Here is a 13,412-nt window from a genome sequence, read left to right as displayed (position 1 = left end):
ACTAAAAGTGCAGCCTGATCCCCAGAAAGGCTTCGCACAAATGAGCAAAGATTGCAGTATGGAGGATCCCATTGGGGTTCAGACGCACCAACTTCAATTTATAATAATGCAGTAAACTCCAGAAGAAATATGAAGAGGGCAATGAAAGGCCTTGCTCAATGAAGTGGGCAAAAATTACTGTCTCATCGGGGTAGGACTACAAAGGGCAGCCGTTGCAATATGCAGATCTCCGATTGATAAATTCTTGACATTCGATTAAATTGGTGGCTATGAGCACCTTGATGTCCTCCTCCTTCAGAATTGACCACTTCCAGGCGCAGATGGGATTTGGCGATGCAGTTTGATCGGTCTTCCCGTACATCAGCACTGGCAACTGTAGCTCCTTCTTCTTATCGTACCTTTTCTTCTTCTTGCCCTCGGCCACTTTAGACGCAACAACCTTCCTTCCCATCTTCGATGTCATGAGCGTTTTCAGTCGAATTCGCTCAGGGGCTGCTTGGTGGGGAGACGGTGGCGCAAGCGTTCGAAGATCGAACAATGAGGGCTCCGCTAGGGATACATTATGGAGGTTGGAAAGGCAACTGGCAAAGGTAAAATAGACGGGATAACTTCCTCCATTATTTATCACAGTAGCGCGGTAACAACGACGCAAATAAAGGGATTTCGGTTTCAAGGATTCCCAAAATTTCGGGCACTGGATTAGCAGTTACCTTTATTTTTGGAAGAGATAAGATTTTCTTTCAGCGATGGTCACGTTGACCAGAGGTTGACCCTTATACCCCCAAACTAATTGGCAAAAGGCTTGAGAGCTGTGTGCCAAGTGTCCATCGACAAAAAAGTTTTTTTTTCTGAATTTTAAGGGGAGAGTGATACAAATTAAGGATTGACCCTCAGCTTGATTATTCGATCAACCTAAGGATTGTGGGCTACTCCATATGGAGTGCAACTTTCATTGCACTTCGATATAAAATTCAAGATTGAAGGATATAAGACTAAGTTAAATGAGGCTTGAGTATATTTTAGCCACATGACAGTCTTTGGGTACGTTTGAAGATGCAACCTGATGAAGTATTCGAAGAGCACCAAAACTAGTCCGTCTTCGTGTGTTTTTTTTTCACGTGTGGACGTGCCCCGTGTGTGCTGAGCGCCACCATGTACTGGACGAAGGCGAAGACTTGAGTACCTGACTATTTCTTCTTCGATGGACAGATGTTCCTGTCGGTGACTGTAATTTTGGCTGGCAGCCGGAAGAAGAGTTACACCTCGGTACATGAACCTGTCGCCGTGCAATACCGTTGCATCGACGACTATGCCATCCATCCGCGTATCGCTTTCACCAGCTGAAGCGTATATCGCCGGGCACCGGCCGGTCGTGCTTCCATCACTAGCCTTGCCGCCGAGTGCCGACAAGGAAGAAAGGTATCTGCAATTTCCCCTTACGTTCAATTGGAATAAGTGCCGCCTCGTTTTACTGCTTTGATTTTGTTGGACAAATGCCACGTTCGGTGTGCTTCGATTGTTCTCACAATTGTCCTGTTTCCGAATAGTCAGTGACCGCCATTAAACGTACGGCAGGCTTTCCTAGCCGTAAGCTAGTATATATTCTCTGTCTAGTTTTTTGTTTTGAGAAAAATCTAATAAAATTAACTTTGCAGCTGAGAAAACAATATTGACACAGATAATTCTGACTGGCACAAAAGTTCTTCTCGTACATCCCCATGGGTGTTGCTGAATGGAGTCGAACACGGACAAATAAAGCTGGCTGCACTTCCTCACAGCTTAGTGCTGAAAGTTAAGACAATATCATTTTCTTTTGGTAAGATTGATTAAAGCTAAATTTGTATCGGCACTTGGGTAGATATTGAGCTTACTGTATTGAAGTTGATATTTCAATATATTTAAATTTCCTGCCCACTTGCTTATTCTTGGATGCACGCCTCGTGGCAAAATGTGATTGCAGCCGAAGTAATCAAAGAGTATGTATTATAGGCCAAAAGAATTTTCGTGGCTGACAATTAGGATTTTACTTTTCTTATGGAAACAATAGCATGACTTGACTCTTCTTTTTACAGGAAGAAAGCAGAAACATGCAATTGCACTACAGAAGGACTCGTGAAACAAGAGGATGATCCAAATAATTAATTTTAGTCCCAGCGTCAATCGATGGCTAAGCATTTTTCCTTTTTCTCTGATTAATGTGGATATTTCTTAAGAGTACGTGATTAGTACAGAATATAGACCGACGATTTTTATAGTATTGCAAAGTTACGTTTTACATAATACGGTACTCAGGCCTACAGGAAGATTTGACTATTTCAGCATTTATTTACCTGGCTATGTATACTGTGCAAATCAACCCCTTTTATATTAATTCGTCACGAAATGAATTGGTGGTTCAAAAGGTTTCATTACAAAATTTACTATGATAACATGTTTGTATGAAGAAACATCCGAGAAAGTGAAGAAAAAAATTAAGGACAAAGCAGGCAACCCACCGTTTGTTGCAATGGCACATATAATTATTATATATGGTCCAAGTTTCATTCTCAATAAATTGGGTGTCATGTTAGAATTTTTTATGATATGACAAGGAATTAGTAAAGACAAAAAATGAAAGGGGTTTCATGTAGGTATACCATGTGTGCACTCTTCTTAACATAACTTGTCTCCTGCATTTTTATATCTGTGAAACAATAAGGTTGAAACAATGCATTGTAGGTGGCATTCTTGAAAACATACAAATCAAACACTTCCGGTGATATCTCCGTCAACTGTTTCTTAAATAGTTCTATTCCCACTAGTTAAATGAACTTCTTAAAATACTTGTTAAGCAACTTCTTGCTTTAAACAACATATATATTCCATTCCTTTGATTTAAGAGGGAGGGCACTAGGTGAAGAATGAAGATATATGACTTGTCTGCTTGTTTGGAGCTAGAACAGATCTGTTTATTCATGCATCTCTTGCTGCTCACGGTAAAGATATATAGGCCCATTGTCCTTGGCGGGTAAATAACTAAATATAGTATGATAACTTTCCTGCCAATTTTCATTAGGTGGCACTCTATAATGACATTTTAATTTTTATTAGGACGCAGCTGAATTTTCAGCTGAGATATACTTCTCATGATTTGGAGAACCAACAATGATAGTGCTTTCCCTCTGCATGTGGACTGCTTCTTTTTGCCATCACATATTCACACTCTTCAGTGAAAGAGGGAAAGGTTTAACCCTTCCTGTTTTAGTCTCATCATCTTGTTTTATCTTTTGAAGGTAAAAATGAAGACTTCAGAAAAGGAACACTTTATTTTAGTCTATAGAAGCTAGCTTCGTAGGACTCAGCTGTTGCAATATCACAACATTTGGCGTGGGTATTCATAGTGTTTTCTACCTAGGCTTATGGGTAACGGTCTAGCGTATGATTTGTTTATCATTCCATCAGTGTCTGGAAGATCATTTTTACTTCTAGCATCCCATGTAGTTCTGTTCAAAATTAATAAGACTTCCTTTATTAAAAAAGATTTGACATCTCGAAGATATCTGGACCCTGCCAAAACAAGGCCAACATATGCTTTGATTACAGTATACCGACCTGTTGCTATCTGTGGTAGCTATGTGTCCAGACAAGCACACCACGCTGACTACCGATCATTTTATTCACTTACATACGACTATATATAATAAACTAGCTAATGCACCCGGAAGTCGTTATTTTGCGTAGGTGCTCATGCATGGTGTTGGCGCAGGACCGACGGCATTCTTCACGGCTTCCCACCGTAGCCTGGCGCTGGTTGACCACCACCGTATCCTGGCACTGGCTGACTACCACCGTATCCTGGCACTGCTGGACCTGCCGGGTTCGGGCAAGGCCCGGGTATACAGATCCTCGTGTAAGCATCTGCACGTAAAATTCATGCATTGGGAGTCATGGTGATGGCTTTGCTATATGCATTATTGTTGGTGTTCAAGAATTTAGAGAGATCAGTACGAGTTTTGCCACGGGTACCGGAGGTTTCGGCAGCAGCAAAGGATGAGAAGAGGAGGAGGGATGCGAAGCACAGCGCCACAAGGCCTCTGCTGCTTGCCCTGACAGTAGTAGTCATCGTGGTTCTTGTCGCTGTTGTTGATGCGTGCTCAAGTATGTAGATGATGTATGTTGGTGTTGGGAGGGCTAGACATTGCATGGCTATTTATAATTGGGAGCTAGCCTGCGTAAGTGCCGGTCGTGCACAGCTTGCTGACTAAGTGCTGACCATCGTAAGCTGGGAACGAATTGTGACGGTGTATGGCTGTCGTCATGGCATGCACGGTAAATTATGCTCCGGCTATTCGAGTCTGAAAATGGGGTACCATGTGAAAATGAACGACGGTTAGGAACTTGTCTCGTCAGCGGAATATTACTCTGCACGTGCGCAAACGGGTGTTGATGCGATGTTGCCGGCATCCTGGTAGCAAACGAGGTAGAGGTCGTTGCTGGAGCTGTCTGTTTTCCTGACTCGTCTTTCGTTGCCTTTTCAGCAGCATGGCGGTGGGGTGGAACATTCCCTTGATACAGCAGTCAACGTGGTAGAACTTAGAAGTAGCATGTACCTGCCTAAGGCATTTTGTGGCTTATTGTTACTTTATTCAGAACAGAGGTAGTGTTTAGGTAACTACCTTATCTCCGATAAAGGAAACAGAACCATTAATCCTGCTTAGAAATGAGACATGTATGTTACAACTGAACGGCAAGGCTGTTGTGTCGTGGAACTCCTGCAGAGCCGTTCGGCATTCTTGGTTGTCCACTAGGATAGTGTGGGTTCACTACCAGATTGACAACATGTGCTGAGAGTATTGTATTTTAATTCTCCTGCAGGGTCTTGTCGCTAAGGGAGCGTTTGGTTCCCTTTGCTTATTTTTAGCACGTGTCACATCGAATGTTTAGACACTAATTAGGAGTATTAAACATAGACTATTTATAAAACCCATTATATAAGTGGAGGCTAAACGGCGAGACGAATCTATTAAGCCTAATTAATCCATCATTAACAAATGTTTACTGTAGCAACACATTGTCAAATCATGGACTAATTAGGCTTAATAGATTCGTCTCGCCGTTTAGCCTCCACTTATGTAATGGGTTTTGTAAATAGTCTACATTTAATACTCCTAATTAGTATCTAAACATTCGATGTGACGGATGCTAAAAATAAGTCAGAGGAACCAAACACCCCTAAATGTTCCTCGGTGATTGGTCGTTGCTAATTCATAACTACCCTCGGCAACGATTCAGACATAACTACCCCCGTGGGCCATTTAGCTTAGAAAATAGTATAAGCTGAAATCCCCATCGGCCGCTTGCTACAAACTCTCGGTAAATGTTGTAGATCGAGTAGTGGTTGTGGGTTCCTCGACCTGCTCTCCTTCATCATCAGTGTTGGCTTACTTATTGGTCATTTCCGTCTGTTGTGTACCTGCACCCAAAAGATAAGGCGGATCATATGTCGTTTTCCAGCCCTCGTAGTGATCGCACTAACACTTTGGTTGGCATTAGCTTCCAGTTGCTCTGGGAGCTTATCTGCATTGTGGTTCATTGTGGTTAGGACAGGATGAGGCCAACTGAGCCACTTGAGTTTCTATTTTTTTTTTGAAACTCAGCTAATTTCTAATGATAAAATTAAAACCTCCCATTTTGGAGGCTAAGGACTCGAGAATTTTGTCAGTAGCAAGAAACTTCTCGCTAATGTTATAAGTAATTTGCTTTTGTCCAAGCACTAGATCTTTAATCAAAGGCTAAAAACTGTTATTAAAGTTGTTACCAAGCTTGGATTTCGAATATTACTGTGGACGGAAGCCAGAATTATTGGGATTGCTGCTCCCAATGGAGTTGGCGTCCTTCCGAAGTGTTGGGCAACTGTTGCCCGAATGTCCGGGGGATATCTAATTATCTGCCACCGTAAGAAATAACGCTTCTTCAAAAACCACTTTTACAATTCCATCTATATTTTTACCACCGGAAAGAAATTTTAGTTACACAATCACTATTTTGGCCTCCGTGGCGCGCTATGTCACGGTTCCACGCTGAACGCTGCTCGCTAAAAGACCCCGATGCCCTTGGCCTTATCCTTTAGACCGCCTGTCCCTGTCCCGACCAGCCAAACCAACCATTCCCCACCTGCTCGAACTCTAGCTGGACCCCGACGGCGATGGTGACGGATCGAAGGTAATTGCTCTGTGACACCTGCTCCAAGAATGGTGTTCTCGTAGATGTGAGGTTCTGGATTCCCATGAGGTCCCCTGATTTGCATTATTTCATCGTTGTAGGCTAGTATTCTAGTAGATGTGAGGTTCTTGCAGTGATTAAACATGAAGCCTAGCGAATGCCCTCCATGGTAAGCTGTCTTGAACTCACTGCACCGCATATGCATGTCTCAGGGGTTGGGGATTTCTAACTTCAAATTGTTTCATTGTTTATGATTATGTCAGGATTGATCATGGCAATGCTTTTAGAATAGTTGTTAAATTTGAAAAATGTAAGGCAAATCTGGAGTACTCTGGTGCTTTAGATATTGGTGAGCAATGGCATGATCTGTGGATTGATAGATGCAGTGGGTACAATCTTGATTCATTTGTTACTAACATGGCCAGTAAGATCATTTGGGGTTCTACACAGACACTTGTTGTGTGGGCAGTTGATAGTGACAATGGTTCTGAATTGAAGATCAAAAGTAATGAGCAGTTTGAGAACATGATTAGGTCCAGGTTTCATGATAGGTTGGCTAATTTGGTAGTGGAAGTAGTTGAAAAAGGCTATCAACACGAGGAACAAGCTTGTGAAACTAGAGGTGGATCTATGGTCAGTTCAGGTGTCACCAGCCAAGCACAACCAGTACCTAATTTTGCTGAAAGGTTAGGAGAGACATTTAGTTCTAATGCAGGGGCAGGTCAGATAGTTCATGAAGATGTGGCACCTGAGATTGTGGATTGGGACTCTCTGATTATCCTCCCTGAGCCTAATCAAGATGGTCAACCAACTATAGTGGCTGATGAAGATAGAGTGTTTGAGGCTATAGGTTTCAAAGATGCAGATGAGAGAGCAGAACAAGCAGCAAGAATAGAAATTTCCATTCCAGAAGAAACTGAACATGACTTGAGAGATGCAGGCTATAGTGTGGATGACAGTGATCCTACTGAACCTGTTATGGATTGGGATAGGAATAATCTAGAAATGTGTGTTGGCACAATGTATCCTTCTATGGTTGAATTCAGACTAGCAGTTAAGCAGCATGCCATTGTCAATGAATTTGAGCTAGGCACTGAGAAGTCTGACAAGTCCAGATTCAGGGGCTTTTGCAAGGCTACTAGATGCCCCTGGATTATTAGGGCTAAGACACAAAAAGATGGTTTTGTCAGGGTATGCAATTTATTACATTTAGGCAATTAAATCTTAGCTTTATGTTATACTGACTACTGTAATATTTTCATTAATGCAGGTTCAAATAAACAAGTATCATCATCATTGTGCTTCAACAAGTAGAGTGTTGGGAAAAATGGCAAACCAGGCTTGGGTTGCTGAGAGAGCCATCCCTTTACTGAAGAGGAAGCCTAGGCTGGGTGCTAAAGAACTAAAGGAGGAACTGGAGGAGAAATATAAGATTCAAATTCATTATCAAACTGTATGGTATGGTAGACAGAGGGCAACAGATAAACTTTTTGGGAAATGGGATGACAATTTCGACTGATTGTACAGGTTCAAGGCTGAGGTTGAAATGAGAAGTCCTGGCAGTGTTGTTGAGATAAATTGTGTAAAAATTGGTGAGAATAAGCATTTTAGCAGATTCTTTTGTGCATTCAAGGGTAACATAGATGGTTTCTTAGGTGGCTACACGCCTTACATTAGCATTGACTCCACTGCACTAAATGGAATGTGGAATGGTCACATGCCTGCAGCCTTTGCTCTTGATGGTCACAATTGGATGTTTTCATTAGCATTTGGTTTCTTTGATTCAGAAACCAAAGAGAATTGGATTTGGTTCATGGAGCAACTAAGGAAAGTTATTGGTGTTCTTCCAAGGTTAGCAGTATGCACAGATGCCTGCAATGGGTTAGAAGCTGCAGTAAAACAGGTATTTTCATCGGCAGAACAGAGGGAATGCTTCAGGCATCTTATGGAGAACATGAAGAAGAAGTTCACAGGACAAGTTTATGCATTAAACATGTGGCCTGCAGCTAGAACATACTTACCAGAAAAACATAAGTATTTCCTAGATAATGTTATTGTAGCCAGCCCTGATGTAGAGAAATGGCTTCAACACCATCACAACCTTCTGTGGGATAGATCAAAGTTCTCACCAGATATAACGTGTGACTACATCAACAACAATTTGGCTGAGTCATCGAATGCATGGATAAACGAGTTCAAGGACCTACCACTGCATTGTATGGATAAACAAGAAGGGTGTGATCATGTTTGAGAAAAGGAGAAGGATATCTAGAGCTTTGCCTGGAGTCATACTGCCAACTGTGATTCATCAGCTAAATGCATCCACAAAGGGGTTAGGACACTTTAAAGTCACTAAGGGTAGACCTGAAGAAGCTGAGGTAACAGAGATTTACAAGGATGAGGAGGTGAAAAGACATGTGGTATATCTGGATGAGAATAACTGCACATGTAGGCACTTGTAAGTCACAGGAAAGCCTTGCCCACATGCTTTGGCTGTCATCACTACAGAGAGGCAACCAGTGTGGGACAAGTATGTGGACATGGCTTATTCAATGCAAAGGATCATACAGGCATATGACATTGGATGGCCTAACATAATAGATAGGAGCTAGTGGCCACAAGTTCACAAGGGCTTCAAGCTGTATCCACCAGATGCCAAGAAAATATCTCTGGGAAGGTAGAGAAAGAACAGGATACCTTCTTGCTTGGAGAGGTCAGGAAAGGCTACAAGGCAAACAAAATGTTCTAGTTGTGGTCAACTTGGTCACAGAAAGGGGAGTTGGAGGTGTGAAGTGACAAGGACCAAGAAAAGAAAGAGATCCAAGAAGACAAAGATCAAGGTTGGGAGAAAGAAGGCAAAGACTACTGAGACAGTGGAGGCTACAACACCAAGGACAAGAGCAGCAGTAGCAAGGGAAGCAGCAGCAAGGGAAGCAGAAGCAAGGGAAGCAGCAGCAATGGAAGCAGCAGCAAATGAGGAAGCAACAACAGCAAGCCAAGAAGCAGCAAGTGAAGCAACAAGTACAACAACAGCAAGTGAAGCAACAAAAGCAGCACCTGAAGCTCCAACACTGAAGATCAAGGTTGGGAGAAAGAAGGAAAAGACAACTGAGACAGTGGAGGCTACAACACCAAGGACAAGAGCAGCAGTAGCAAGGGAAGCAGCAGCAAGGGAAGCAGAAGCAAGGGAAGCAGCAGCAATGGAAGTAGCAGCAAATGAGGAAGCAACAGCAGCAAGCCAAGAAGCAGCAAGTGAAGCAACAAGTACAACAACAGCAAGTGAAGCAACAAAAGCAGCACCTGAAGCTCCAACACTAAGGTATGATCCCCTATTTTCCTATCTTTCTTATGTGAACAAATAACTAACTCACATCACTCTGAATTTGTACAGGAGGCTTGATTTTGAAGGATCATTGGACCTGGTGCACATAACTGATCCTGAGCCTTTAGAGACAATTCCAACACCTTTGGAGACAATTCCAGCCAAGAAGATGACTCCAAAGAAGAAACTAGTGACCAAGGTATTGAAACTTTCTGTAGCAAATAGAATGAGTCCAAGAAAGAGAGGGGCAACTAAGAAGTGATGTGTGTCAGTTTGAACTATGTGTTGTGGTTGAACTATGTGTGTCAGTTTGAACTATGTGTTGTGATTGAACTATGTGTGTCAGTTTGAATTATGTGTTGTGGATGAACTATGTGTGTCAATTTGTGTTTCTCAAGTTGAACTATGTTTGTGTTTCTCAAGTTGAACTATGTCAGTACTGAACCAAGTTATGTCAGTTTGAACTCAATCATTCATCACATAATATGCATTGTTCATTCATCAAATACTACCATTCATTCATCACACAGAATATGTCCCTATGCCAATGTACTACAACACGTATCTTCTACTTCAACACATGGCCAAGGGACATGCCAATAATGCCTACAAATAGCATACACAACACAAACACAAGCTTCATTAATTTGTCCAACTTTGCTTCCAGATCTTGATTCTGCACTTTGCCAGGAACTCGTTCTTGCACCAACCTCCCAGGCTGGAAGTCCACAGATTGGTCCTCTTCTTCAATTTCATGCTCATGTTCACGGTCAAACACCTTAATCACTTTGGCGTCAACCAAATCATTCAGATACTCCCTCTGCCACCGATAGTAGTCACACTTATTTGCCATCTGTAGACAAAACCGCATCAAGTCAAGAACAACGATTGCCCCAAATGCAGCATGAGAGCAACAAACTAACTCACCCAACCTACGCCCCAAATGTAGGATGAGAGCAACAAACTAACTCACGCAACACGTGGCCATGGTTGACATTGTCCTTCTTTGAGTGTCGCTCAAACACCCTAGGCTTCCCGCAGTATGGGCACTGGACCAAGGGAAGGCCCGTTTCTTCCCCAACCCCTTCCTGTGCCCTCCATATGCCGGAAGACTCTGCATCATTCAACATTGCCATCGCTGTCGCTGCCTCCTCTGCCGCCGTCTCCACCTCCGCCGCTGCCACTCCCTCGGGTTCGAGCAGGTGGGGAATGGTTGGTTGGTCTGGCTCAGCTCGGGACGGGGACACGGCGCCCAGTGACTAGAGGATAAGGCTAGGGGCACCAGGGTCTTTCCACGAGTGGCGTCCAGTGTGGAACCGTGACATGGCACGCCACGGAGGCCAAAATTGTGATTGTGTAACTAAAACTTCTCTCCGGTGGCAAAAATGTAGATGGAATTGTAAAAGTAGTTTTTGAAGGAGCGCCATTTCTTATGGTGGCAAATAATTAGATATCCCATTTTCCACTCGACAAAACTAATGCCCTCCGGAACCGAATCTCTAGCTCCTAGCAACTTCAGGATGATGTGTCCAGGAGTACATCATAGCATGCCCAACAATGGAAGATTGGCTTACTATCCAAAATTTCTTTTATGGACTGAGTCAGCAAGCCTAGGATCACATTAATGTAGCACCAGGAGGAGCATTCTACTCTCTTAATGTCACCTGAGCTCGTGAACTCGTTGAAAAGATCACCTCAAAGCAGATTTGGAAGGAGGAAAGACAGAAATCTCGAACACACGAAGTACACCACATAGAGGGTGTGGATAGGCTTGCAGCTAAGATGGACCTCCTAACGAAGAAGCTAGAGCCTCTCACTCAGGAGACTAATCAGATCATTTATTCTTGGATCACGTATGAGACATTAGGTAACACCGGGTGGAAAATACTTTGGCTAGGAATGCATTGGAGCAAGCTTCCCAAGTAGTGAAGGTGGTCATGTTGGCGGAGCACCAAGTCTTTTCTTTCCCTAGCAATTAGAATGGGAATAGGCAAAGACGAATGGCGTCTATTGTTGCACCTTTGGGGTTGATGGTGCTGCACACCTCTATAAAGTTCTAGAGATGAGGGTTAGCATCTTCCGAAGCCTTGCCATAGAATGGGATGGCTGGCACCATGTTGACAAGTCCTGTCTTCAGCTCAGATCCATCATTGCACAGGTGAATGTTGAGTCTAGTAGGGATGTTTCTGTTGGACGAGGCAGAGAACTTGCAGATTGTTGTTGGCAATCGTTAAGTCATATGTTTCTCATCATTTTCGACCACCAACTGTGAATAAAATGAGCATATTAGAGAAAATTAACACCATATTCATAGGTCCTAAACTAATATATTCCACAAAGTTTTGGTATTTATTTGAATAAAGGACCATACAGGGTGAAAATGGGCAGTAATGTCCTAGATGCAGATTTAGCTGAACCAGCCCTGTGACAACTCCAGCGTAAACATACACACATGCAAGGAAACATAACCTTGGATGTTGTGCCATGTTGGATGGATCTCAGTTTTATCCAAGGATGGCGATGTACCTCGATGGACTCCCTTTGGATCTATGGGCCTACCATGGCACACAGGAATCAGTCAGGGGTGCTGATGCACCTGCCAATCCGTCCAGAAGCGGAACTAAGCCACGCACAGTAGGCTCAGAGCTTCCTTCCTTAGTGATGAAATCCACGGCTGGACCACCTCCTCGAACACCATTCCACTGTGATGCTACACATATAGATGTCCATTCGGGCTGCCCGGTCTGGTCCGACACGGGCCCAGCATGGCCCGTTCATTTTCGTGCCGGGCCTGGCCCGTCACGGTATCCCCGTCGTGCCGGGCCGGGCCAGCCCACAGGTCTCACTAGCGGCCCATGCACGGGCCCGTGAGGCCTTTTTCGTGCCGGGCCAGCCCAAAGAGCCCGGCCATTTTTACGTGCCGGGCCAGCCCACAGCCCGTCAAGAGGAAAAAAACTTCACCTCATAAGGGTGAAACACTGATTCACAATCTAAAATTTTCAAGTTCATCAAACATTCAAAAATCAAAATAGAAGGTTAATCAAGTGTTGGCATAATCACACATTCATCACATGGACACAATCACACAGTGACACAGAAAGTCACAAATCATAATAAAGGAATTATTAGAGCTGTTACCACTTGATCTATGTGATCAAGTGTTGGCTGCCTCATTAAAAACCTTCCTAGGTAAAAACTCACCCTTGTGAGAAAACCCTAGGAAGGGAAAAAGAGTACAGCCAGCTCAAGACTAGTTCAATTCAACATTACAGTTTACAGACATTGAGACTTTGAGACACACACACACAGACATAACATCTTTGAACAACTGGCCAAGCCAACACCAACAGGCAACAGTCCAAGTCCAACAGGCAACAGGCTTCAGCTTCATCCTCCAGCCCTCCAACAGTTCAGCTTGCTCCTGGGGTAGGCCTAGAGGTGCACAACAACATTAGTGTTAGCAATTGAAAGTGTTTAACAAATGAACAAAAGATGAGTTAGTAATGGACTTACTGACTAGCTTGGCCTTCATCCATGTCTGGGTAGGGGCTTTTGTAAGTTTCCTCCAGTTCATTGACCTCCTTCTCAACATCATGTTGGGCCCTTGCATCTCCCAACTCCCAATCCTTGAGGCAGGTCAGCATCTCCACCGTCTCCGGCAACAACCATCGGTGCCGCTCCTCAATCATCCTGCCAGTTAGACTAAAACAAGATTCCGAAGAAATAGTGGAAACTGGAACAGACATAACATCTTTAGCAAATATGGACAAAATAGGATAGGATAGCTTGTGCTCATGCCACCAACTAAGTATGTTGAAGTCATCATCATAGCAAGTAATAGTATCACTGTCCAAGTAGGATGACAGCTCAGAAGCAGGAGATATAGGAG

At 43.4% G+C, this 13,412-nt stretch overlaps 1 long non-coding RNA gene and 1 pseudogene across 1 annotated transcript; one reads left to right on the top strand and one right to left on the bottom strand.

Moving 5' to 3' along the window:
* Positions 1 to 3,480: 3,480 nt before the first annotated feature.
* Positions 3,481 to 4,212, bottom strand: LOC117861179 (uncharacterized). Its single transcript, XR_004641712.2, has 2 exons — positions 4,006 to 4,212; positions 3,481 to 3,897 (listed from the first exon to the last, which is right to left on the bottom strand). It is a non-coding gene; the product is annotated as an uncharacterized lncRNA (long non-coding RNA).
* A 1,972-nt stretch (positions 4,213 to 6,184) lies between these two features.
* Positions 6,185 to 9,647, top strand: LOC140223174 (uncharacterized; annotated as a pseudogene).
* The last annotated feature ends 3,765 nt before the right edge of the window (positions 9,648 to 13,412 follow it).

Source organism: Setaria viridis, chromosome 6 (genome assembly GCF_005286985.2).
Source record: "Setaria viridis chromosome 6, Setaria_viridis_v4.0, whole genome shotgun sequence".
Taxonomy (NCBI): Eukaryota; Viridiplantae; Streptophyta; class Magnoliopsida; order Poales; family Poaceae; genus Setaria; species Setaria viridis.
Note: the sequence above shows the minus strand (reverse complement) of the source record. Positions and strands in the feature narration are given on the sequence as shown.